The following is a 25,683-nucleotide window of genomic DNA, read 5'->3' as shown; positions in this document are numbered from 1 at the left end:
TGAAAAATACCTTGATTGTTTGTTAAATCTCTCATCGGTTAGAATGACCATGTGAATTTCACTTCTTTTATATGTAAATCACAAAGTTTTTTAAAAGTTACATTCTCAGGTTATCTGTAACAATTGGGGTCAGCCAAATAAGATGTTAAGATGTTGAAGGTGTTAGCCCTCTGTGTTCCCTGTCTGTGCCATAATGTTTAGACTGATTCTAATCTAAAAAAAAGTGAATTAACAAAGTCTTACATGGATTCATGCAGTTTTCGAGCAAAGTACAATGTAACTCTGTAAGTACAAATTCACCCCACAAAAATATGTGTATGTGTGCATGTGGTTTTGTGTTTGTCTTTATGTGCGTGTGTGTCTGTGGTGGGGGTTGTGAGTGTGAGAGTGTATATGTGTGTGTGAGTGTAAAGGTGTATAAGTCTGTGAGAGGGTGCATGTGTGAGTGTGGGAGTGTGTGTGTCTGTAGGAGTGTATATGTGTCTGTGCACGTGCGTGGGCACACGTGTATGTGTGTGCGTGTCCGTAGGAGTGTTTGCGTGTGTGTCTCTTGCAATGGTGGTCACCTGTAGTGTGATATGAACCCAAGGTCCCGGTTGAGTCCCTCCCTATGGTTACTGAACTTCGCAATCAGCTTCTGCTCGGCCACTTTTCGCTGCTGACTGTCCTGAAGTCTGCCTTGGAGGATGGTCACCCGAAGGTCTGAGGTTGAATGTCCTGGACCGCTGAAGTGTTCTCCAACTGGGAGGGAACACTCCTGTCTGTTGATTGCTGTGCGGTGCCCATTCATCCATTGCTGTATCCTCTGCTCGGTTTCACCAATGTTCCATGCCTCAGGCCATCCTTACCTGCAGCAAATGAGAGAGACAACGTTGTCTGAGTCGCTAGAGTACCTGCCTTCTCCCTGATCATTCGCTTATTCCTCATGTATGAGTAAAATACTTTTGGTTTCTCCCTAATCTTTCCTGCCAAGCCTTTTTCGTGCCCTCTCCTGGCTCTCCTCAGTCCATTTCTGAGCTCCTTTCCCCAGTATCTTTCCCCAATTAACGCTTTTTGGGTATCTCTCACCTGGAGATTTCTGTAATCCTTCCCAAAATTGTCTGGAGCGTGTTTATTCCAAGGGCCCTCTGGCCAGTTACTTTTGCCCTTAACTTGTCTCCATTTATTGGTGCCCAAATACGCATCCATCATCAGCTCGACGTCCTCACAATTTGGGATGTGGCTTTCGCACATGATCTCTAACTTTTGTGGGTTATCCTCAATTTTTGATTTTGGTCTGGGCCTTATTTCGACTATACCGCATAACTCGGAGTGTATCCGGGTCCAGGAGACATGGATGGTCTGGCTGTCTTGACCAGTAAATGTGTTCATAGGGAACTTATGGACTGGTCCACTTCTGCCTGCCCCTTTGGAGCAGATGTTAGGTTAGATTCCCTAAAGTATGGAAACAGACCCTTCTCCCAACAAGTCCACACAGACCCAGGGAAGAGTAACCTACCTAGACCCATTCCCCTACCTTATATTTACCCCCGACTAATGCACCTCGCACTCTGGGCAAATTAGCGTGGCCAAATCACCAGACAAGCACACCTTTGGATAGAAACCAGAGTACCCAGAGCAAACCCACACAGATACGCGGAGAATGTGCAAACTCCACATAGACAGTCGCGCAAGGCTAGAATCGAATCTGGCTCCCTGGCGCTGTGAGGCAGCAGTGCTAACCACTGAGCCATTGTGCCGCCTGTTGTGTTTTGCAATAGGAACACTAAGGGCGCTTGAGTGTAGGGACGGAGGTGTGGAGTGTCATTGACCTTGGCCCTGGACCTGCCTTACAATGTACCATTGATACCAGCCCTCCAAGTCTTGGGACCGGGTCTCTTCAGCATCATCATGGTTGAGCCTGGTTTGATTAGATATCATGATCTTACCACAGTCCTGTTTTAACTCTCCCCTATTGTCCTTTACAACTTTCTCACTATACTCCTTGGCCTCTCTACTTTTCCACACTGACTCCTGTTTTTCCCTTAGTAGATGCGGTCATCCAGAGATGAGAAACTGACAACCTCATTTCTTTCTTTATGTCCTTTTCTCTCTGCCCCAGGAAGTATGCTCATTGTTTTAAGCGATTGCAATTAAACGTTCTGCTCTGGGGAAATTGCTTTTCAGTCTTCTGTGTCCATTTCACCCAGGCCAAGAGTGATAGTTGGGGGAAAGGCAATTACGAGCACTTAGGCAAGATTTAAGATGCATAGGATGGGGAAGGAAACTGCAAAGAATGGGCATGGTTGAAATAAAGAACAAAAATAAGAGAGAAAATTTACAGCCCAGGAGCAGGCCCTTTGGCCCTCCAAGCCTGAGCTGATCGAAACCCACTGCCTAAACGTATCACCCAATGTCTAAGCATCTGCATCCCTCTGCTCACCATCTCCTCATGCATCTGTCCAAATGCATCTTAAATGGATCCACCATACCTGCCTCTCCTAGCTCTGCTGGCAACGAGTTCCAGACACCTTTCATCCTTTGTGTGAAGTATTTTCTGCGCATATATCTCCTTAAACTGTTCACCTGTCACCTTAAACACGTGTCCTTTCGTTATTGAATCCTTCACCCTGGGAAAACGCTTATCTCTATCCACTCTGTCTATACCCTTCATAATTTTATAGATCTCAATCAGGTTTCCCTTCAATCTCCTTTTTTCTAATGAAAACATTCCTAACCTACTCAACCTCTCTTCATAGCTAGCACCTTCCATACCAGTTAAAATCCTCGTAAACCTTCTCTGCACCCTGTCCAAAGCGTCCACATCCTTCTGGTAATGTGGCGACCAGAACTGTACACAGTATTCTAAATGCGGCCAAACCAATGTCTTGTGCAATTTTAACATGACTTGCCAGCACTTATACTCAATTCCCTGTCTGATGAAGGCAAGCATACCATATGCCTTCTTGACCACTCTATCCTCCTGTGCAGCCACCTTCAGGGTGTAATGGACCTGAACTCCCAAATCTCTCTGCTCATCAACTTCTCCCAAGGCTCTTTTACCCGGATTGAACTCCATCTGCCACTTCTCCGCCCAACTCTTCAGTCTATCTATATTCTTCTGTATTCTCTGACAGTCCCCTCTACTTTCTGATACTCCACCAATCTTCGTGTCATCTGCAAAATCACTGCTCAATCTAACAATGCCCTCTTCCACATCATTTTTGTATATTACAAGCAACAGTGGCCCCAGCATTGACCCCAATGGAAAACCTTTCTCCATTTCGAGAAACTCCCTTCAACTACTACTCTGTCTCCTGTTGTTCAACCAGTTCTTTATCCACCTAGCTAGAACACCCTGCACACCATGTGACTTCATTTTCTTCATTAGTGTACTACGGGCAACCTTATCAAACACCTTACTAAATTCCAAATATATGACATCTACAGCCTTTCCTTCATCTATCAGCTTGGTCCCTTCCTCAAAGATCTCTATTAATTTGGTAATGTGCGATCTACCCCCCACAAAACCAAGTTGCCTATCACTGATAAGCTCATTCTTTACTAAATATAAATAGATTTTATCCCTCAGTACTTCACCAGCAACTTTCCCACCACTGACAGCAGGTTCACTGGTCTGTAGTTATCTGGAATATCCCTCCTACCCTTCTTGTACAGGGGGGCAACATGAGCAACTCTCCAGTCTTCCGGCGTCTAATCTGTGTTTAGGGATGTTACAAAGATATCTATCAGGGTCCCAGTTATTTGCTCTCTTGCCTCCCTCAGCAACTTGGAATAGATCCCATCTTGTCCTGGGTATTTAGAACATAGAACATAGAAACATACAGCGCAGTACAGGCCCTTCGGCCCACGATGTTGCGCCGATCCAAGCCCACCTAACCTACACTAGCCCACTATCCTCCATGTGCCTATCCAATGCTGTTTAAATGCCGATAAAGAGGGAGAGTCCACCACTGCTACTGGTAGGGCATTCCATGAACTCACGACTCGCTGAGTAAAGAATCTACCCCTAACATCTGTCCTATACCTACCACCCCTTAATTTAAAGATATGCCCCCTCGTAATAGCTGACTCCATACGTGGAAAAAGGTTCTCATGGTCAACCCTATCTGAACCCCTAATCGTCTTCTTCACCTCTATCAAGTCACCCTTAAAACTTCTTTTCTCCAATGAAAACAGCCCCAAGTGCCTCAGCCTTTCCTCATACGATCTTCCGACCATTCCAGGCAACATCCTGGGAAACCTCCTCTGCACCCGTTCCAGTGCCTCCACATCCTTCCTACAGTATGGCGACCAAAGGTGCACACAATACTCCAGATGCGGCCGCACCAGAGTCTTATACAACTGCAACATGACCTCAGGGCTCCGGAACTCAATTCCTCGACCAATAAAAGCCAGTACGCCATATGCCTTCTTCACAGCACTATTTACCAGGGTGGCAACTTTCAGAGATCTGTGTACATGGACACCAAGATCCCTCTGCTCATCCACACTACCAAGTATCCGACCATTAGTCCAGTACCCCATCTTTTTGTTACTCGTACCAAAGTGAATCACCTCACACTTACCTACATTGAACTCCATTTGCCACCTTTCTGCCCAGCTCTGCAGCTTATCTATATCCCGCTGTAGCCTGCCACATCCTTCCTCACTGTCAACAACTCCACCGACTTTCGTATCATCCGCAAACTTGCTCACCCAACCTTCTAGCCCCTCCCCCAGGTCATTTATAAAAATAACAAACAGCAATGGTCCCAAAACAGATCCTTGCAGAATACCGCTATTAACTGCACTCCAAGATGAACCTTTACCATCAACTACTACCCTCTGTCTTCTTCCAGCCAGCCAATTCCTAATCCAAACCTCCAACTCACCCTCAATGCCATCCCTCCGTATTTCTTGCATTAGCCTAACATGAATGAAATAATGTCCTGATGCAGCTTCGTTTGTGGGTGTTGGGATGATTGCTTCTGTAGTTCAATATACGGTCCGTATGTGTTGTTTTCCTGTAGATGCTGGTTTGAAGTTGCCCATTGGCTGTTCGGTCCACTGTGACATCTAGGAATGGCAGTTAATTGTTGCTTTCCTCCTCTTTAGTGAATTTATGCCAATAAGGGTATTATTGATGGTCTTGAAGGTTTCTTCTAATTGCTCCTTTTAGTAATGACAAATGTGTCTTCCATGTCGCAGACCCAAAGTTTGGGTTGGATGGTTGGCAGAGCTGTTTGTTCAAGTCTCTGCATTACTGCTTCTGCGAAGAATCCTGATATCAGAGATCCCATGGGTGTTCCTTTGGTTTGTCTGTAGGTTTTGTTGTTGAAGGTGAAGTGTGTGGTAAGGCTTAGGTCCACTACCTTGCTGATACTGTCCTTGCTGATGAAGTTGGTGGTGTTTTGTGTATGTGTCTTTGGGTCTTCTAATAGTGTAGTCAGTGTTTCTTTGGCCAGGTTGATTTTGATTGATGTGAACAGGGCTGTTACATCAAAAGAGACCATAATTTCATCCTCTTCTATCTTGGGTGTCTTTGATGGTCTTCAGGAATTCTTGGGTGGAGTCTACACCTATACAGTGCATTCAAAAAGAATGGATATCCAGTGAACATAGTCCGCCAATTTCTCAGCACAAACCCAAGCAAGTAGACAAAACGCGTCCCGAAACCCTCGCCACTCTCCCCTACACCAAAGACATCTCAGAAATGACTGCCGGACTACTCAGACCCCTTGGCATCATGGTAGCCCAAAAACCCACCAACACACTAAAACAGCAGCTGATGAACTTGAAAGACCCTACACAGGCAACAAGCAAAACTAATGTCAATTACAAAATACTGTACAAGAACACTACATTGGAGAAACAGGCAGAAAACTCTCCACCAGGAAACATGAACATCAACTATCCACAAAAAGACATGACCCTCTCTCACGAGTATCCTTACGTACAGATAATGAAGGAAACTATTTTGACTGTGACAACACATCCATCCCAGGACAAGCCAAATAGAGGCACGCATGAGAATTCCTAGAAGCATGGCGTTCCAACCGGAACACTAACAACAAACACATTGACTTGGACCCCATTTACCACCCCCTGAGAAGAAGAATATGAAATGACATCACCATTGGAAATGACGTCACCACAGGAAATGAAATCACCAACCAAAGGAAACCCAAATATATTAATCAAAAACAGGAAACGGCAGCAGTGCTTCATCCGAAGGCTCACTGAAGATGTTACCTAGCATGGTGACGAAATGTCTGAAAATGAACCTTCCAGCTCAGCAAGCAATCCTACATCCACAAGGTAGATAGTTGACAGATTTTCCCCATGGTAGGGAAGTCTAAAACTAGAGAGAAAAGGTTTAAGGTGAGAGGCAACGATATAAAATTACTTTCACACAGAGGGTGGTGTGTATCTGGAATAGGATGCCAGAGGTCGTGGCACAGGCAAATAGAACTGAGAATGGAGTTCCTGTCACTGTGTTTGATTCAGACTTCACCAAGTCCCACCATCACACATGGTGGATCATCGTTTTCATCATTACGACAGGCACAAGTTTCACTTTAACATGAAATACCGAAGGAATGTGTGCGTGTGTGAGATAGTGTGTGTTCAAGAATGTGTGAGAGAGAATGTGTGTGAGTATATGTGTGTGAGATTTTGTGAGACAGAGTGTGTGCATGTTTGTGAGTGTGTGTGAGAGTGTGTGTGGGGTGTGTAATGATGCGTGCGTGTGTGTGAGTATATGTCTGTGTGTATGTGAGTGTGAGAGATGAAGAGAGTATGTGTGTGTGGGGAGATGTAATGTGTGTGAGTGTGGGGGATGTAATAATGCGTGTGTGCGTGTGTGTTCGGGTAATGATGTGTGTTGGGGGGTAATTATGTGTGTGTGTGGGGTGTGCAATGATGTGTGTGTGCGTGTGTGTGAGTATATGTCTGTGTGTATGTGAGCGTGAGAGATGAAGAGAGTATGTTTGTGTGGGGGTGTAATGATGTGTGTGTAATAATGTGTGTGTGTGTGGTGGGTGTAATGATATGTGCGTACGTGTGTGTGAGTATATGTCTGTGTGTATGTGAGAGTGAGAGATGAAGAGAGTATGTGTGTGGGGGGTGATGATGTGTGGGTGGGGGCAGTAACAATGTGTGTGGGGGTGTAATGATGTGTGTGTGTGGGGGGTTGTAATAATGTTTGTGTGGGTGGATGGGGTAATGATGTGTGTGTGGGGGTGTAATGATGTGTGTGTGTGTGTGTGCCTGTGTATGTGTGGGTGAGTATATGTCTGTGTATATGTAAGTGTGAGAGATGAAGAGAGTATGTGTGTGTGTGGGGGGGTGTAATGATGTGTGTGTGTGGGGGTGTGTAATGATGTGTGTGTGTGGGTGTGTGTAATGATGTGTGTGTGTGTGTGGGGGGGGGGGTTTCATGATGTGTGTGCGTGTGTGTGTGTGTGAACGCGTGTGGGTCTGATTTTCAGGCCTGAGCTTCCTGTATAACATTCCCACCCCCTCACAGGAGTATTTTGCTGGAAAGCGACTCCCCAGCCCCCGTTATTCACAGAGAGCTTCAGGAAAATGGAAAAAAATGAGAAAATCTGGGCACCACACCTTCAGAAGGAGAGGTTGGCCTCAGAGGGAGTCCAGTGTAGGTGTCTCAGAACAACACCTGAACTGCATGGGTGATATGAAGTGAAGTGATTTTAGAAATGAGGCTAGTTTTGTCTAGAATTTAGAAGGTTAAGGCATGATCTGATTGCAATCTTCAAGATAATAACAGCAAAAGACAGGGTAGTTAAAGATACATGGCTCAGTGGTTAGCACTGCTGCCTCACAATGCCAGGGACCCAGGTTCAATTCTACCCTCGGGTGACTGTTTATGTGGAGATTGCACATTCTCCCCATGTCTGCGTGGGCTTCCATTGGGGCCTCCGGATTCCTCCCACAATCCAAAGATGTGCAGGTTAAGCAACTTGGCCATAGTGAGCAGGAATGTGCAGGTTATGTGGATTAGCTTTGGGAAACACAAGAATTGGGTAATAGGGTTGGTCTAGGAGAAATGATTTTCAGAGAGTCAGTGAGGGCTAAAGGCGCTGAATGGCCTGCTCCCACACTGTAAGGATTCTATGATATAATATTCCCACTGGTTGGCGAAAATGGAGTCTGAGAATGAGGTTCAGAGTGTTCAGGAGAATTGTTAGGAAGCACTCCCACACACAAACGATGGGAGAAGTTTGGAACTCTCTTCCACAAATGGCAGTGGATGCTGTATCAGTTGTTAATGGATATATGTTTGTTAAGCAAAGGGATGAAGGGATATGGGCCAAAGGCAGATAGATGGAGTTGGACCTTGATCTTACTGAATGGCAGAATACGACAATGAATGGTAAGTGCCTTTTCCCACGGATGGGAGGTTCAATACAGGGTGCACATTTTTAAAGTGAGAGGAAAGAGATTTAAAACAGACAGGAGGGGCAACATTTTTACACAGAGGGTGTTTCGACTGTGGAATGAACTTCCTGAGGAAGTAGTGGATGTGGGCATAGTAACAATGTTTAAAAGACATTTGGATAAGTATGTGAATAGAAAAGATTTGGAGGGATATGATCCAGGAACAAGCAGGTGGGACTACTTTAGTTTGGGATTATGTTTGGCATGGACGGCTTCGGCTGAAGGGTCTGTTTCCATGTTTTATGACTCTATAACTCTTTGAATCTCGAACAGGATTTAGGGGTTGAATGGCCTTCACCAGTTCCCATGGAATAGACAGAGGATGGCAGCCTTCAAGGAAGTGCAGACTGAGTGGGTAAACTCAGTTCATCCCATCTACCCCCTGACAGATTCCCCTCACTTACTGTTTGACACCATCCCTACAAATCTTCCAGACTTCATCAATTTTATAGTCATACATTACCCACAGCATAAATGGTCTTGGACCAGTGTTGAAACGCAAGGCTCTGCCTGGTTAACCCTGGTGAAACTTTGTGACACAGTTTGAGAATTTGTACTCTAAAGCAGAAGGAAATAGATTTGAGTTGTCAGTTCAGCGTTTTTTATTTTAAAGATGTCAGAAAGTCACTTTTGAACAGTGAATTCATAGAACATAGAACAGGACAGCACAGGACAGGCCCTTCGGCCCTCGATGTTGCACCGACCTGTGGAACCAATCTGAAACCCGTCAAACCGACACTATTCCATTCTAGTCCATATGTCTAACCAATGACCATTTGAACGCCCTTAAAGTTGCCGAGTCCAGGCAGTGCATTCTCTGCCCCTGGTACACTCTGAGTAAAGAAACTACCTCTGACATCTGTCCTATATCTATCACCCCTCAATTTAAAACTACGTCCCCTCGTGCTAGCCATCACCATCTGAGGAAAAGGCTCTCACTCTCCACCCTATATAACCTTCTGATTATCTGATATGTCTCAATTAAGCCACCTCTCAACTTTCTCTCAAAAGAAACAGGCTCAAGACCCTCAGCATTTCCTCATCAGACCTTTCTTCCATACCAGACAACATCTTAGCAAATCTCCTCTGAACCCTTTCCAATTTTTCCACATCCCTCCTATAATGCAATGACCAGAACTGTACACAATACTCCAAATGTGGCCGCACCAGAGCTTTGTACAGCAGCAAAATGACCTAATGGTTCCAAAATGCATTCCCTCTACAATAAAAGTTAACACACCGTATGTCTTCTTACCAACCTTATCAACCTGGTTGGCAACCTTCAAGGATGTGTGACCGGGGCACAGAGATCTCTCTGCTCAAGTACACTACCAAGAATGTTACTATTCGCCTAGTACTCTGCTTTCCTGTTACACTTCCCGAAGTGAATCACCTCACGCTTTTCCAGATTAAACTCCATTTGCCACCTTTTACCCCAGCTCTGCAGCTTATCTATGTCTCTCTGGAATCTAAAACCTTCTTTGTCACTATCCTCTACTCCACCGACCTCAGTGCCATCCACAGATTTTTAACCTATCCTTCTATGCCCTCATCCAGGTCATTTATATAAATGGGAAACAACAGGGTACCCAAAACAGGTCCTTGCGGTACCCCACTAGTAACTGAACTCCAGGATAAATATTTCCCATCAGCCACCACCCTCGGACTCTTTCAGCTGACCCAAACCACTAAATCACCCTCAATCCCATGGCTCCGTATTTTGTGCAATAGCCTACCATGGAGAACCTTATCAAATGCCTTACTGAAATCCATATGTACCACATCAAACACTTTACCCTCAGCCATCTGTTTGGTCATCTTCTCAAGTAATCAATGAGGCTTGTGAGGCATGACCTACCCTTCACCAAACCAAGTTGTCTATCTGTAATCAACCTATTCCTTTCTAGATTATTATAAATCCTATCTCTTATAACCGAAGTAAGGCTCACTGGTCTGTAATTTCCAGAGTTGTCTCTACTCCCCTTCTTAAACAAGGGAACGACATTTACTATCCTCCAGTCTACTGGCACTATTCCTCTTGACAATGGTGACATAAAGATCAAAGCCAAAGACTTGGCAATCTCCTCCCTGGCTTCCCAGAGAATCCTAGGATAAATCCCATCCGGCCCAGGAGACTTACCTATTTCTACACTTTCCCGAATTTCTAACACATCCTCCTTGTGCACTTCAATCCCATCTAATCTAATAGCTTGTATCTCAGTACTCTCCTCGATAACATTGTCTTTTCAAGTGTAAATACTGATAAAAAGTGTTCATTTAGTTGTTCCCCTATCTCCTCTGACTCCACGCACAACCTCCCACTGCTATGCTTGATTGGCCTAATCTTACTGTCATTCTTTAAGTCCTGATAACGCTATAGAAAGCCTTTCGGGTTTTCCTTGATCGTATCTGCCAATGATTTCTCATGTCCCCTCCTGGTTCTTCTTAGCTCTCTCTTTAGGTCTTGCATGGCTAACTTGTAACTCTCAAGTGCCCTAACTGAGCCATCACATCTCATCCTAACTAAAGCCTTTTTCTTCACCTTGAAGAGAGATTTGACTTCCTTCGTAAACCATGGCTCCTGCACTCGACAACTTCATCCCTGCCTGATAGGTATATACTTATCAAGCACCCGCAGTATCTGGTCCTTGAATAAGCTCCACATTTCAATTGTGCCCATCCCCTGCAGTTTCCTTCCCCATCCTATGCATCCTAAATCTTGTCTAATCGCATCATAATTGCCTTTTCCCCAGCTATAACTCTTCCCCTGCAGTATATACCTATCCCTTTTCATCATAAAGTAAAACTAACTTAATTGTGGTCACTATTACCAAAGTGCTCATCTACCTCCAAATCTAACACCTTACCAGGTTCATTACCCAGTACCAAATCAAATATAGCCTTGTCCCTTGTTGGTCTGTCTACACACTGTGTCTGGACACCCTCCTACACACATTGCACAAAAACTGACCCATCTAAAGTACTTGAACTTCAGTATTCCCAGTCAATAACTGGAAAGTTAAAGTCCCCTATAACAACTACCCTGTTACTCTCGCACCTATGGAGGATCATCTGTGCTATCCTTTCCTCTACATCTCTGTATCTATTTGGAGGTCTCTCGACAATTTCCAACAGGGTAACCTCTCCTCTTCTGTTTCTAACCTCAGTCCTAACTACCTCAGCAGATGACTCCTCAAATGTCCTTTCTGCAACTGTTATACTATCCTTGATAAACAATGCCACACCAGCCCCTCTTTTTACATTTTCTCTGTTCTAACTGAAATATCTGAATCCTGGAACCTGAAATAACCATTCCTGTCCCTCCTTTCGCCATTTCTCTGAAATGCCCACAACATCGAAACCCAGGTACAAACCCATGCTGCAAGTTCACCCACCTTATGCCGGATGCTCCTGATGTTGAAGTTCGCATTTCAAACCAACTTCTTGCCTTGCTGGAGCCTTCTTGCGATCTTGGAGTCTGAGTTCTGACCTCACAACTCTCATCCTACCGGATACTTGAACTACAGTTTTGGTTCCCAACCTCTGCTGAATTAGTTTAAACCTACCCGAAGAACATTAGTAAACTTTCCCCTCCCAGGATATTGGTATACCACCGGTTCAGGTAAAGATCATCCTTTTGTAAAGGTCCCACCAACCCAGAAAGAGCCCCAATTATTCAGGAATCCAAGAGCCTCACTCCTGTACCAACCCTGTAGCCACGTGTTCAACTCCTCTCTCTCCCTGTTCCTCGCCTCACTTGCACATGGCATCAGCAACAAGCCAGAGATAATAACTTTGTTTGTTCTCGCTCTAAGATTCCACCCTAGCTCCCTGAATTTCTGTTTTAAATCTCTAAATCTCTTCCTACCTCTGTCGTGGGTGCCTATGTAAAACATGACTTGGGGCTGCTCCCCCTCCCACTCAAGGATCCGCAAAACATGATCAGAAACATCATCATCCCTAGTACCTGGGAGGCAACACAGCCACCATGAGTCTCTCTCGTTCCCACAGAACCTCCGATCTGTCCCTCTCCACGGAGTCCCCAACGATGAATACATTACTGCTAAGATTGCCAATAACAAGAGAATGGTGGAGGAACAGGCTGTGTTGAGGAAGGGGGGAGGCTGCAGAAGGAATTGGACAGGCTGGGAGAATGAGCAAAGAAGTGACAGATAGAATACAAGGTGGGAAAGTGTGAGGTTATGCACTTTGTCAGACGTACAGAGGCATAGACGATTTTTAAATGGGATAAAGCTTCAGGAATATGAAGCAAAACGTGATTTAATTCAGAATTCCTAATTCAGGGTTCTCTTCAGGTTAACATATATTATGTGTTTGTGTAAGTGTACAAATTTCCTTGAGTTTGTCAGGGTCCAATCATTTTCAGTTGCTTCATCAATGACCTTCCCTCCATCACAAGGTCAGAAGTGGGGTGTTCATCAATGATTTTAAAGTATTCATGTGTGAGACGTGGGCATCGTTTGCTGACCGACATTTATTGCCTGTACCTAATTGCCCCCCCTTGAAAAGGTGGTGGTGAGCTGCCTTCTTGAACCCCTGGAGTCCATTTGTTTAAGGTCGAGCCACAATGCCCTAGGTGGGTGGATGGGTTGGGGGGGGGTGGTGTGGGGCGACGGAGGATTTCCAGGATTGTTACCCAGTGACACTGAAGGAACGATGATACATTTTCAAGTCAGGATGTTGAGTGTCTCCGTGGCGAACTTGCAGGGACTGGTGTTCCCATGTATCTGCTGTCCTTATGGTCTGGCCTGAATCCTCCTCTTTAATAAAGACAGATGCAAAGTATCCATTTCACACCGCCGTGATGAATTGGAGATGGAGAGATCCCTTGGAGAATGTGAGGAGGTTAGTTCCTCTCACGGCAGTGGAATCATTGAACCTACATTTCCCCGGGAGCTCTTTCAAAAAGCTGCTCTCTCTTGTTTGTACAAAACTAAACTGTCAAAAAGCAGTTTTTCAAACCTCAGTCAGAACAAACTGGAGATGGATCTGAATGTGACTGATACCTGACAATGGGCAGACAGTGAATGGGAGTTGGAAAACACTCTCACAATGTTACTCTCGACTGTACAGTAATTTCATTCCTGATTGTGTTGGTTCATTCCGGATTCCTCAATCTGTGTGTCATTGAGTAATATATCTGTCTTTAAGAGTTGCTCAATTGTTTTTCTGCATCATTTTACAAATCTCACTCCCTGAGGACATGTTCAGTCTGACAACATCATTCCAATTCATTACCGATGGGAACAAATAGCTTCAGACCTGCCCATACCTGTGGCAGGAACTGTTTCACTGCTGTGAACTCCCAGGACTTTTACACACTGAGACACCCTCTGGATGCGAGTGGAGCAAAGATTAGATTGGATTAGATTTATAAAGGCCATTCTTTCCATTGTGCCTCTAATGGCTCTTTACACCGTCAAATTAGACCCGTACCTCACCCCCTTCCTTTTTCCCTCAGCCGTACAAACCTTTTCCCAATTCTCAATTCCCAATACCAGCTCATGGTGGAACTGAGGAATGTGAAGCAATAAATTAGGCAGCTATTAGGCTGATGTAATCTGAATAGTCTACAATAAAATAAAGGTCAGGCGAGTTGGAGATGGGAAGCAATCCGAAAGTGCTGGAGAGAGATGATAGGTCTGGTAGCTGCTGGAGACAGAGAGACAGAGAGTGAGAGAGAGGCAGAGAGAAAGAGAGAGAGACAGAGACAGAGAGACAGAGTTAATATTTTGAGAATAGTGACACGTGTTCCATAATGACCATCCCAAATCATGCTGGGGAAGTTGACACACCCTGCTATAATTACCACAATCATGTCACAATGTTAGTAAATACATAAAGCACACACATTTCATTACAGGCTCCACGATGGAGATCAAGAGAAATAGTGAGTCCTGTCTTTGTAAAAACAATGATAATTCAATATCAATCTGCTACTGATTTCCAAAGGGAACCATTTATTCCCACAGCCATAACCTCTCACAAACTATTCAGGCGATAGTGGCACCTAATCCCCACCCACTCACTGCATTCACAGAAAGCAGGTGGTGTTCATGTTTTGACAGAGATGCACATTGTACATCTGAGGGATGTGGGAGGTGTGGGTGTTTCTAAAATCCAGCCCCTACCTCCAACCTCATCGTTTACCTCAATCTTTACTCCAGGCTGTGAGTAATGGGGCAACCACAATAGGCCAGGAGGAGGAACAGCACAAAGTTACAGATAGTCCATTCTGTGAGTGAGTCAGTGCTGACGGAGTGCCACACTGTCAGAGGGTCAGTATTGACATAAGATGTAGGAGCTGGAGTAAGCCACCCAGCCCTTTGAGCCTGCTCTGCCAACAATAACATCATGGCTAATCTTTTCGTGGACTTAGCTCCACTTAGCCGTGTTTTCACCATATCCCTGAATTCCTTTATTTTCCAAAAAAGTATATACCTTAGCTTCAAAAGCAATTATTGAAGTCGCGTCAACTACTTCCCTGAGCAAGGAATTCCATGGATTAACAAACCTTTGGGTGAAGAAGCTCCTTCTCAGTTCAGTTCTAAACTTGCTTCCTCTAATCTTCAGGCCATGCCCTCTCGTCATATTTTCACTATCGGTGGAAACATCCTACCTATTTCTATTTTATCGATTCCCTTCATAATTTAATATGTTTCTGTAAGATCCCCCCCTCATTCTTCTGAATTCCAGTGAATATAATCCCAATCTACTCAGCCTCTCCTCATCAGCCAACCCACTCAACTCCAGAAAGAACCTAGTGAACCTCCTCTGCACCCGCTCCAATGCATGCATCCTGAAGTAAGGAGACCAATTCTGCAAACAGTAATCCAGGTGTGGCCTCAGCAGCGCCTTGTACAGCCGTAACATTGTCTCTCTGATTTTAAACTAAACACCTTTAAAATTCCATTTGCCTTCCAAATTACTTCTTGTACCTGCAGACCTACCTTCTGTGATTCATGCACAACAACATCGAGATCCCTCTGCAAATCAGCATGCCCCAACTTTTTGCCAGTTGGTAAGCTGTTTAAGTCCATTGTTAAGGATGAGATTGTGGAGAACATGGTAGTAAGGATGAAGTCAGCACATCTCCATCTCGGGGAGGTCATGCCTCACAAATCTGATAGAATTCTTTGAGGATGTAATGAGCAAGTTCGACAAAGCAGAGACAGCGCACGTGATATATTTCAATTTCCTGAAGGGCTTTGAAAAGGTACCGTACAGGAGTTTATAAATAAGATATGAGCCCATGGTGTTAGGGCAAGGTACTGGCATGGATAGAGGATTGGCTGACTGGCAGATGGCAGACAGCAATGATAAAAAGGTCTTTTTTAGGATGGTTCTCAATGACGATTGGGGTTCCATAGTGCTCAGTGTTGGGATCACAGCGATTGATGTTATACAATAATGATCTGGAGAAAGGAACTGAAGGTATTGTTGAAAAGCTTCTGGATGACAGAGATAGGTGGAGGGACAGGCTGTGTTGTGAAAGCGGGGAGTCTGCAGAAGTACTTGGACAGGCTGGAAGAGTGGGCAAAGAAGCGGCAGATGGAATACAATGTTGGAAAGTGTGAGGTTACGCACTTAGAACGATGAAGTGAGCCATAGACTATTTTCTAAATGGGGAAAAGCTTCATAAATATGAATCCTAATTCAGGAATTCCATCAGGTAAACATGCAGGATCTGGTCGTGTAAGTGTAATTTTTTTCCTGAGTTTGTCAGGGTCCAATCATTTTCAGTTGCTCCATCAATGTCCTTCCCTCCATCACAAGGTCAGAAGTGGGGATGTTCACCAATGATTTTCTTTTATTCATTTGTGGGAGGTAGGCATCATTGTCTGACCAGAGTTTAACGCCCATCCCTAATTGCTCTCTTGGAAAGGTGGTGGAGAGATGCTCTCTTGAACCCCTGGAGTATATTTCCTGTTGGTAGACCCTCAATGCCCTTGGTGGAGGGTGAGTTCCAGGATTGTGACCCAGCGACATTGAAGGAACGGTGATAATTTCCAAGTCAGGATGGTGAGTGGATCAGAGGGGAACGTGCAAGGAGTGGTGTTCCCATATATCTGCTGACCTGGGTCTGGCCTGAATCCTCCTCTTTAAGAAAGACAGATGCTAGTATCCATTTCACTGCTCCGTCATGAATTGGCGATGGGGAGATGTCTTTGACCAGCTGAGGATGTTGGTTCCTCCTGTTGTAAGGGAATCTTTGAACCTACATTTCCCCGGGGAGCCCTTGAAAAGCTGCTCTCTTGCCTGTACAAACGTGACCTGACAAAATGAAGTTTTTCACATCCCAGGCAGAACAGGATGGAGGTGACCAGGATGTACCTGTTATCTGGCAGTGGGCAGGTAGTGAATGGCAGTTTGAAAATTGCCTTCGATATGTTAATCTATAGTGTACAGTAATTTTGTTCCTGACTATATTAGTTCATTCCATATTCCTCAATCTGTATGTCATTGAGTAATGTATATGTCTTTAAGAGTTGCTCAATTATTTTTCTGCATCGTTCTTCAAATCCCACAGCCTGAGGACACGTTCAGTCTTACAACATCATTCCAATTAATTACCAATAGGAACAAACAGTTTCAACTCAGGATAGTGAGTGGCTTGGAGGGGAACCTGCAGGTGGTGGTGTTCTCATGTATCGCCTGCCCTTGTCCTTGTAGGATCAAAGTGGTTGTGGGTTTGGAAGATGCTGTCTGAGGATGTTCGGTGAATTTCCCAGCCCATCTTGGAAATGGTTCGGACTGCTCCTACTGAGCATCGGTGTGGAGGGAGTGGACGTTGGTGATTGTGGGGCCAATCAAGTGGGAGCTGATTTGTTCCCAGGTAGTGTCGAGCTTCTTGAGTGTTTTGGGCATTTACAGGGTCAACAGGAGAAAGTTACCTTCTTGGTCGAGAGATCAGAAACCAGGAGACATCTTCCTGGGTGTTAACATTGACCAGAAACCGAACTGGGCTCTTGACATTAACACAGTTGTTAAAAGAGCAGGTCAGAGGCTGGAATACTGCAGTGCCCACAGCCTTTCCTGATGGGACCCTTGTTAAAGGGAATTGTGAAGGAGCTGTTAATTATCTCACCAAGTTAGTTCATAAATAGATAAAGGTGCGACCACTTTAACCAGCCGGTCAGCATGGTTCAGTGTCTGAGGTTGTTTCGTCTGTTTGCTCAATAGCAGGAAGCTCATGTTCATTCTTTCCTGATGATGATGTGTGTAATTAATAACAAATCACCAATATCCTGCCCCTTATCTCACCCAACCAGAACTCACTTTATCGAAAAGAGCGTGTGCTCCTGTCCTTCCAGAGATGATATTGTACAGCAGTTGGATTTAGTTCGGTTCAGCTCGTGCCTTGTGTGACACCAAACTTCAGAGCGGTTCCCCCCGCCCCACCCAGCCAATACGATTCCCAGGAGTCAGTGTTAGGCATTTTGCTTTGCAACATATTTATTAATGATTGGAATGTTGCTGTGCAGGGGACAAGTTCAAAGTTTGGAGACGGCACCAAACCATGAAGAATTGCAAACTGTGACAGGTACAGTGCGGGACTGTAAAATGACTTTGACAATCTGGGGGAGTAGTGTGAGAGAGGGGGAAGATGGGGTTCAGTGCAGAGAAGTGGAAGGTGAAGCACTTTGGTGGGAAGGGCATTGAGAGACAACATAAAATAGGGAGGCAATTCTAAGGGAAGTGCTGCTGAGGCAGATAGAGTTGGGCGTTATGTGTGCACAGATAATTGAATCTGGTAGGACAGGTAGAGAGAGCAGTGAATACAGCACACGGTGTCCCCAGTTTTATTAACAGGGGCACATAGAGAGGGACAGACCCAGAAAGGGAGAGGCTGAAACACTGAGAGTGACAGAGACACAGACAGTGAGAGAGATAGAGACACAGACAGAAATAGACAGAGGGAGACAGACATAGCCAGAGAGAGAGAGTGACAGAAAGAGAGAGCGAGTGGAACAGAGAGAGAGAGAGAAACAGGGGCAAACAGAGACTCGGGCAGAGAGACAGACAGAGAGATGGAGTGGAACAGCAGAGAGAGAAAAAATACTACAATCTGTGATTTCGCAGGAATCTGTGAATGTTGTGGGAAATTGGTGATATTTTTCATGGAAATTGTTAAGATGCATCTTTTGATGAAAAAGCCAGGAGTGTTTCAGGGAGAACAGGAACTCTGGCTGTCTATACCTGGTGCCCTGATATTCCACACTATACTCGGTGTTCAATACCACATCATGCTAACCCTGGCAATGTTTACCACAGTAACTATCCCAGCTCGGGTCTGTGATCAAATAAGTAGATGGTACCTTAGTGCCAAGGGGAGCTCTGTTCTCAACACGGAGTGATGTGCTGGATCGGAATTATCTCTCAATTAAAATATTCTGTCCCGAGACTGTGACACAATATCAGTGGTTAAGGTCATCAGAAAATATTTGAAAATGTTGCCCATGATGCTGGGTGTGAGCTGATGAACTTCTCCCTGTTCTGCCTTTCCGTTTAAATATTCCCAAGGCACAGGGATCAAAGCAGAGTGTTTTAACATCGAGGTAAGTCTCTGTCTCCCATCATCCACATCTCACAATCTTCCCTCCTGCACAGACTTAGCTATATAGTATAGTCTGGAAGATCGGGTTTGTAACTGAGTACACAGTCACAGACAACACTGACTGGGTGCTCTTTTAGCCAAGCTCTCCTCATGTTTCACTGGGGCATTTGGACAGGAACGGCCTGACACTCTGTAAACTCTCATGGATTCTCTTCATCCCTGTCTCTCACCCTCTTTCTCCATCACTATCTCTTTCTTTGTCTTTCTCTCTCTGTCCTTATCTGTCAAACACTCTTTCTTTGTTCCCATCTCTCATACATTCTATCTCTCTCTTTATCTCTCACACACTCTCTACCCCTTCTCTCAATCCCTTTCTCTCTGTCCCTAACTTTCACATGCTCTCTCTCTGCCCCTATCTTTCAATCCCTCTCTCTCTGTCCCTATCTTTCACATACTCTCCCTCTGTCCTTACCTTTCACACACTGTCTTTATCCATATATTTCACCTACTCTCTCTCTGTCCCTATCTTTCACTCCCTTTCTCTCTGTTCATATCGTTCACATACTCTCCCTCTGTCTATACCTTTCACACACTCTCTCTCTCTCTCCCTATCTTTTGCATACTCTCTCTCTGTCCCGATCTCCCACACTCTCTTTCTGTCCCTGTCTCTCACTCCCTCTCTCTCTGTCCTTACCTTTCACACTCTCTGTTCCACGCTTTCATACACTATCTCTCTGTCCCTCTCTCACTACCTCTCTCTCTGTTCCTATCTCTCACACACTCTGTCTCTGTCCCTATCTCCTATATTCTCTCTCTCTCTCCCGGTGCCTTCTCTCAGTCCCTCTCCTTCTGTCCCTATTTCTCACTCCCTCTCTCTATCCCTTCTCTCACTACCTCTATCGCTGTTCCTATCTCTCACACACTCTCTGTCTGTCCCTATCTCCCATACTCTCTCTCTCTCCCTGTGGCTTCTGTAAGTAACTCTCCCCCGTCCCTCTCTTTTATACACACTCTCTCTCTGTCCCTATCTCCCATACTCGCTCTCTCTCCCTGTGCCTTCTCTCAGTCCCTCTCCCTCTGTCCCTCTCTTTCACGCTCTCTCTGTCTCTGTCCCTCTCTCACACTGGAGAGGGTGGGATGGTAGCTCAGTGGTTAGCACTGTTGTCTCACAGCGTCAGGGACCCGGGTTTGATTCCAGCCTCAGTTGACTGTCTGTGTGGAGTTTGCACAGCCTCTCTCTGCCTGTGTGAGCTTCCTCCGAGTGCTCTGGTTTCCTCCCATAATCCAAAGATGTGCACGTTCGATGGATTGGCCATGCTAAATTGACCATAGTTTCCAGGGGTGTGCACGCGAGCTGGTTTAGACATTGTAAATGTGGGATTACATGGTTGGGGATTGGGTCTCAGTGGGATGCTCTTCAGGAGGTCAGTGTGGGCAGAATGGCCTGTTTCCACACTATAGGATACTCTGCCCCTCTACATCTGTCTCCTTCCATTATGGCGTTTGGATCATACTTTGTAAGGTTCTTTTAATTCCCAGGATCAGGGACTCAGCACAAATGAAAACGTGACATCATAGAAAAACTGTAAGTTCATTGGTTGCCAAATGCTATGAATTTAACTGTTTTATAATTTCAAATTTCAGGTGTATCGCGGAAATATTTACAGGTCACAAGGTCCTGAAGAAGGGCTTATGCCCGAAACGTCGATTATCCTGTTCCCTGGATGCTGCCTGACCTGCTGCGCTTTTCCAGCAACACATTTTCAGCTCTGATCTCCAGCATCTGCAGACCTCACTTTCTCCACAAAGTAAAAGGTGAGTCGCAAACATTTAAAGGGCTTTTGCCTGAAACGTCGACTTTCCTGCTCCTCGGATTCTGCCTGAACCCCAGCAAATCATTTCTGCACTTTTTCTCGTTTAACACTTTCCTTTCTACAGTAGGGTGACCAGAAGTTCACAGTTCTCCAAATGTGGCCTCACCCCGTCTTGTTCAGCTGCAACAAGACATCCCAAATTCTGTACTCAATGCTCGACTGATGAAAGTTTGCATGCCAAAAGCCTTTGTCACCATTCTGTCTACCTGTGAATCCACATTCAAGGAGCTTTGAACCTGTACTCCGATACTGCATTATTCTATAGCACACCCCAGGATCTTCCCATTGACTTTGTAAAACCTGCCCTGGTTTGTCCCAGCAAAATGAAACACCTTACGTTTATCTAAATTAAACTCCATTTGCCATCCCTCAGCTTACTGGCCCAGTTTATCAAGACCTCGCTGCCATCCCAGATAACCTTCTTCACTGTCCACTACAACATCAATATTGGTGTCATCCACAAACTTACGAACCATACCTCCGAAATTCTCATCTAAATCATTAATATAAATAACAAATAACATCATTTGTTGTGGTGGTTCTGTTCGCCGAGCTGGGAATTTGTGTTGCAGACGTTTAGTCCACTGTCTAGGTGACATACTCAGTGCTTGGGAACCTTCTGTGAAGCGCTTCTGTGATCTTTTCTCCGGCATTTGTAGTGGTTTGAATCTACCGATTCCGGTTGTCAGTTCCAGCTGTCCACTGCAGTGGCCAGCATATTGGGTCCAGGTCGATGTGCTTGTTGATTGAATCAGTGGATGAGTGCCATGCCTCGAGGAATTCCCTGGCAGTTCTCTGTTTGGCTTGTCCTATAATAGGATGACTTACCAGGGGTATGCAGTGGGGTGCAGTCTCTGGAATAGATTCTGTCCCTGTTGCACAGAAGGGAAGCAGGGTAAGGAGGAGAGTGTTAGTCATTGGGGACTCAATAGTGAGAGGGTCAGATGGAAGATTTTTTGGGAACGAAAGGGACTCATGGTTTGTGTGTTGCCTCCCAGGTGCTAGGGTTTATGATGTCTCGGATTGTGTCTTTGGGGTCATGAAGGGAGAGGGTGACAAACCCTAAGTCATAGTCCATATCGGTACCAATGTCATAGGTACAAAGAGGGATAGGGATGTAATGCAGGATTTCGGCAGCGAGGGTGGAAGCTGAGAGCTAGAACAAACAGAGTTGTTATCTCTGGTTTGTTAGCTGAAAATGTGTTGCTGGAAAACCGCAGCAGGTCAGCCAGAATCCAAGGAACAGGAGAATCGACGTTTCGGGCAAAAGCCCTTCTTCAGGAATCTATGGTTTGTTACCCGTGCCATGTGAGACTGAGGCGAAGAACAGGGAGAGATATCGGCTGAGCACGTGGCTGCAGGGATGGTGCAGGAGGGAGGTTTTCAGGTATACAGATAATTGGGCTTCATTCTGGGGAAGGTGGGACTTGTACAAACAGGACGGTCTTCACTTGAACTAGAGGGGTACTAATATCCTGAGTGGGAAATCTGCTGGTGCTATTTGGGTGAGATTAAACTAGCTCACAGGGGGTGGGGAGGTTGTGTTCCAATACACAGGTGGATAAGATTAGGGAGGAAATGGACAAGATTTCATGGTCACAGGAGCATGCTGGCAGACAGCAAACTGGTTTGAAGTGTGTCTACTTCAACACCAAGAGTATCCGGAAACAGGTAGTTGAGCTTGCAGAATGGATAGGTACCTAGGACTTCAATGTTGTGATCATGACTGAGACATGCATAAAGCAAGGTCAGGAATGGGTGTTGAAAGTTTCAGTGTTTAGACCTTTCAAAGACATCAGGGAAGGCGATAACAGAGAGGGTGGTGTGGCTTTGTTAGTCAAGGACAGTATAATGATGAATGGAAGAACTTTTGACGAGGTCTAATCGACATGGGTGACATGGGCTGAGGATAGAAACAGGAAAGGAGAGGTCACATCGCTGGGAGTTTTCTATAGTCCTCTGCAAAGTTCCTGGAATGTGGAGGAGAGGATTGGCAAATCGATTCTGGGCAGAAGTAATAGGTACAGGGTGGTCATTATGGGGGAATTTAACTTCCCCAACATTGACTGGAAATGCTATAACTCTATTACGTCGGATGGCTCAGCTTTTGTCCAATGTGTGCAGGAGGGTTTTCTGACACAGTATATCGAAGGGCCGACAAGTCGGGAGGCCACATTAGATCTGGTGCTTGGTAATGAACAAGGCCAGGTGTTTGATTTAGAAATAGGTAAGCACATTTGAGAGCGTGACTACAATTCAAAGTTAAAAATCACATAACACCAGTCCAACACCGGCATCTCCAAATCATGACCATAATTCAGTTACATTTAGTTTAGTGATGGAAAAGAATACGTACATGCCACAGGGCAAGAGTTATAGATAGGGAGAGGGCAATTATAAGGCGATTAGGCAGGACGAAGGAGGTTACGAATGGGGCAGCAAAATGCAGGGGATGGAGACAATCGAAATTTGGAACTGGCTTACGGAACAGATATTGAGTGTCTTTGATAGATATGTCCCTGTCAGGCAAGGAGGAGGTGGTAAGAGAACTGAAAAGATGGTAAGGGAACCGTGGTTTACTAAAAAAAATGGTATCTCTCGTTCAGCAGAAGAGAGAGGCTAATGTGATGTTGGAATGAGATGGTTCAGACGAGGCGATGGTGAGTTACAGAAAAGCTAGATAGGATTTACAGGTATAGTTAAGAAGAGCAAGGAGGGGGCATGAGCAGTCTTTAGCAGGTAGAATAAAGGAGAACACTGAAACTTTCTCTCGATATGTGAGGAATAAAATGATGACTAAGGTAGGAAAAGGGCCTGTCAAAGACAGAAGTGGGAAGTTGTGTGTGGACCCTGTGGAGATTGAAGAGGTGCTGAATGAATATTTCCCATCTGTTCTCACTAAGGAAAAGGAGAATATTGTAGAGGAGAAGACTAAGATACAAATGATGAGACTTGAAAGGCTTGAGGTTAGTAAGGAGAAGGTGTTATTATTTCTGGAAGGAGTGAAAGTAGGTAAGTCCCGGGGCCAGATAGGATTTTTCTGAGAATTCACTGGGAAGCTAGGAAAGAGATGGCAGAGCCTTTGGACATGATCTTTGAGTCGTCATTGTCTACAGGTTTAGTACCAGAGGACTGGAGGATTGCAAATGTTGTGCCCATGTTCAAGAGGGGCAGTAGAGCTGACCTAGGTAATTGTAGACAAGTGAGCCTTATGTCTGTTGTAGGAAAAGTTTTAGAAAGGATTATGAGGGATAGGATTTACAATCATCTCACAAGCAACAATTTGATTGGATATAGTAGATATGGATTTGTCAAGAGCAGGTTGTGTCTCACAAACCTCATTGAATTTTTTGGGACGGTGACCAAGCGTATTGATGATGGTAGGACAGTTGACATGGTGTACATAGACTTCAGTAAAGCTTTAATCGGGTTCCACATGGTAGGCGACTGGATAAAATGCAGAGGAATGTGATCGAAGGTGAGTTAGCTTTTGGATTAGAAACTGGCTTTCTGTAAGAAGGCAACGAGTGATAGTTGTTGGAAAATATTCAGCCTGGAATCCGGTTACTATTAGTGTGCCACAGGATCTGTTTTGGGACCATTGCTGTTTGCTATTTTTAGAAACGACTTGGACGCTGGCAGAGGTAAGTTTGCAGATGATACTAAGTTGGTGGAATGATGGACAGTGTGGAAGAATGTTGCAGTTTGCAGAGAGACTTCAGAACTGGGCTGAAAGGTGGCAACTGGAGTTCAATGCAGATAAATGTGAGGTTATTCACTTTGGGAAGAATAACAGGAAGGCAGAATACTGGGTCAATGGAAAGATTCTTGGGAGTGTGGATTTGCAGAGGAAATTTGGTGTCCACATACTTAGATCCCTAAAAGTTGCCGCCCGGGTTGATAGTGCTGTTAAGAAGGCATACAGTATGTTAGGTTTTATTGGTAGAGGGATTGAGTTCAGCAGCTGTGTTGTCATGCTGCAACTGTACAAAATGCTAATACTGACTCGGAATGCTGTGTATAGTTCTGGTCACCCCATTACAGGAGCGATGAGGAAGCATCAGAAAAGACGCAGAGGAGAGTTACCAGACTGTTTCCTGGTCTGAAGCGAAGGTCTTATGAGGAATGACTGAGGGACTTGGGTCTACAAAGTTAATTTCCAATTAAACCTGTTGGACTACAACCTGGTGGTGCGTGATTTTTAATATCGTACACCCCAGTCCAACACCGGCATCTCCAAATCAGGACTTGGGTCTGTTCTCATTGGAGAGGAGAAGGATAAGAGGTGATTTAATAGAAACATACAAGATGGTCCGAGTATTAGATAGTGTGGACAATGAGAGTCTGTTTCCGAGGAGGATGACATTGGCTTTTACGCGGGGATGTAGCTGCAAATTGAGGGGTGATAGATTCAAGACAGATGTTAGAGGCAGGTTTTTTACTCAGAGAGTGGTAAGGGTGTGGAAGGCTCAGCCAGTCACTGTAGTTAACTCAGCCACATTCGGGGCATTTAAACAGTCCTTGCATAAGCACGTGGATGATAATGGGATAGTGTAGGAGAGGGGCTTAGATTAGTTCACAGTCGGCGCAATATCGAGGGCCAAAGGGCCTGTTCTGCCCCGTATTGTTCTATGTTCTATGTTCAACAAAGCCACTTGCAAACATCTGTGTTGGTCCTCATCAGAAACACTCTTTTGTCAGAAGCATTGCTTACCTCCCGCTCCCTGAGTATCTCTGATTTGTCGATGAGATGTTTGTGATATTTGAATCGATAGCAGTGTCACAGAA

This window comes from Chiloscyllium plagiosum, unplaced genomic scaffold, assembly GCF_037043375.1.
Source record: "Chiloscyllium plagiosum isolate Xiang-an unplaced genomic scaffold, Cpla_swu_hap1 HiC_scaffold_35, whole genome shotgun sequence".
NCBI classification, from domain to species: domain Eukaryota; kingdom Metazoa; phylum Chordata; class Chondrichthyes; order Orectolobiformes; family Hemiscylliidae; genus Chiloscyllium; species Chiloscyllium plagiosum.
The sequence above is the reverse complement of the archived record's forward strand: the minus strand, read 5'-3'. Positions refer to the sequence as shown.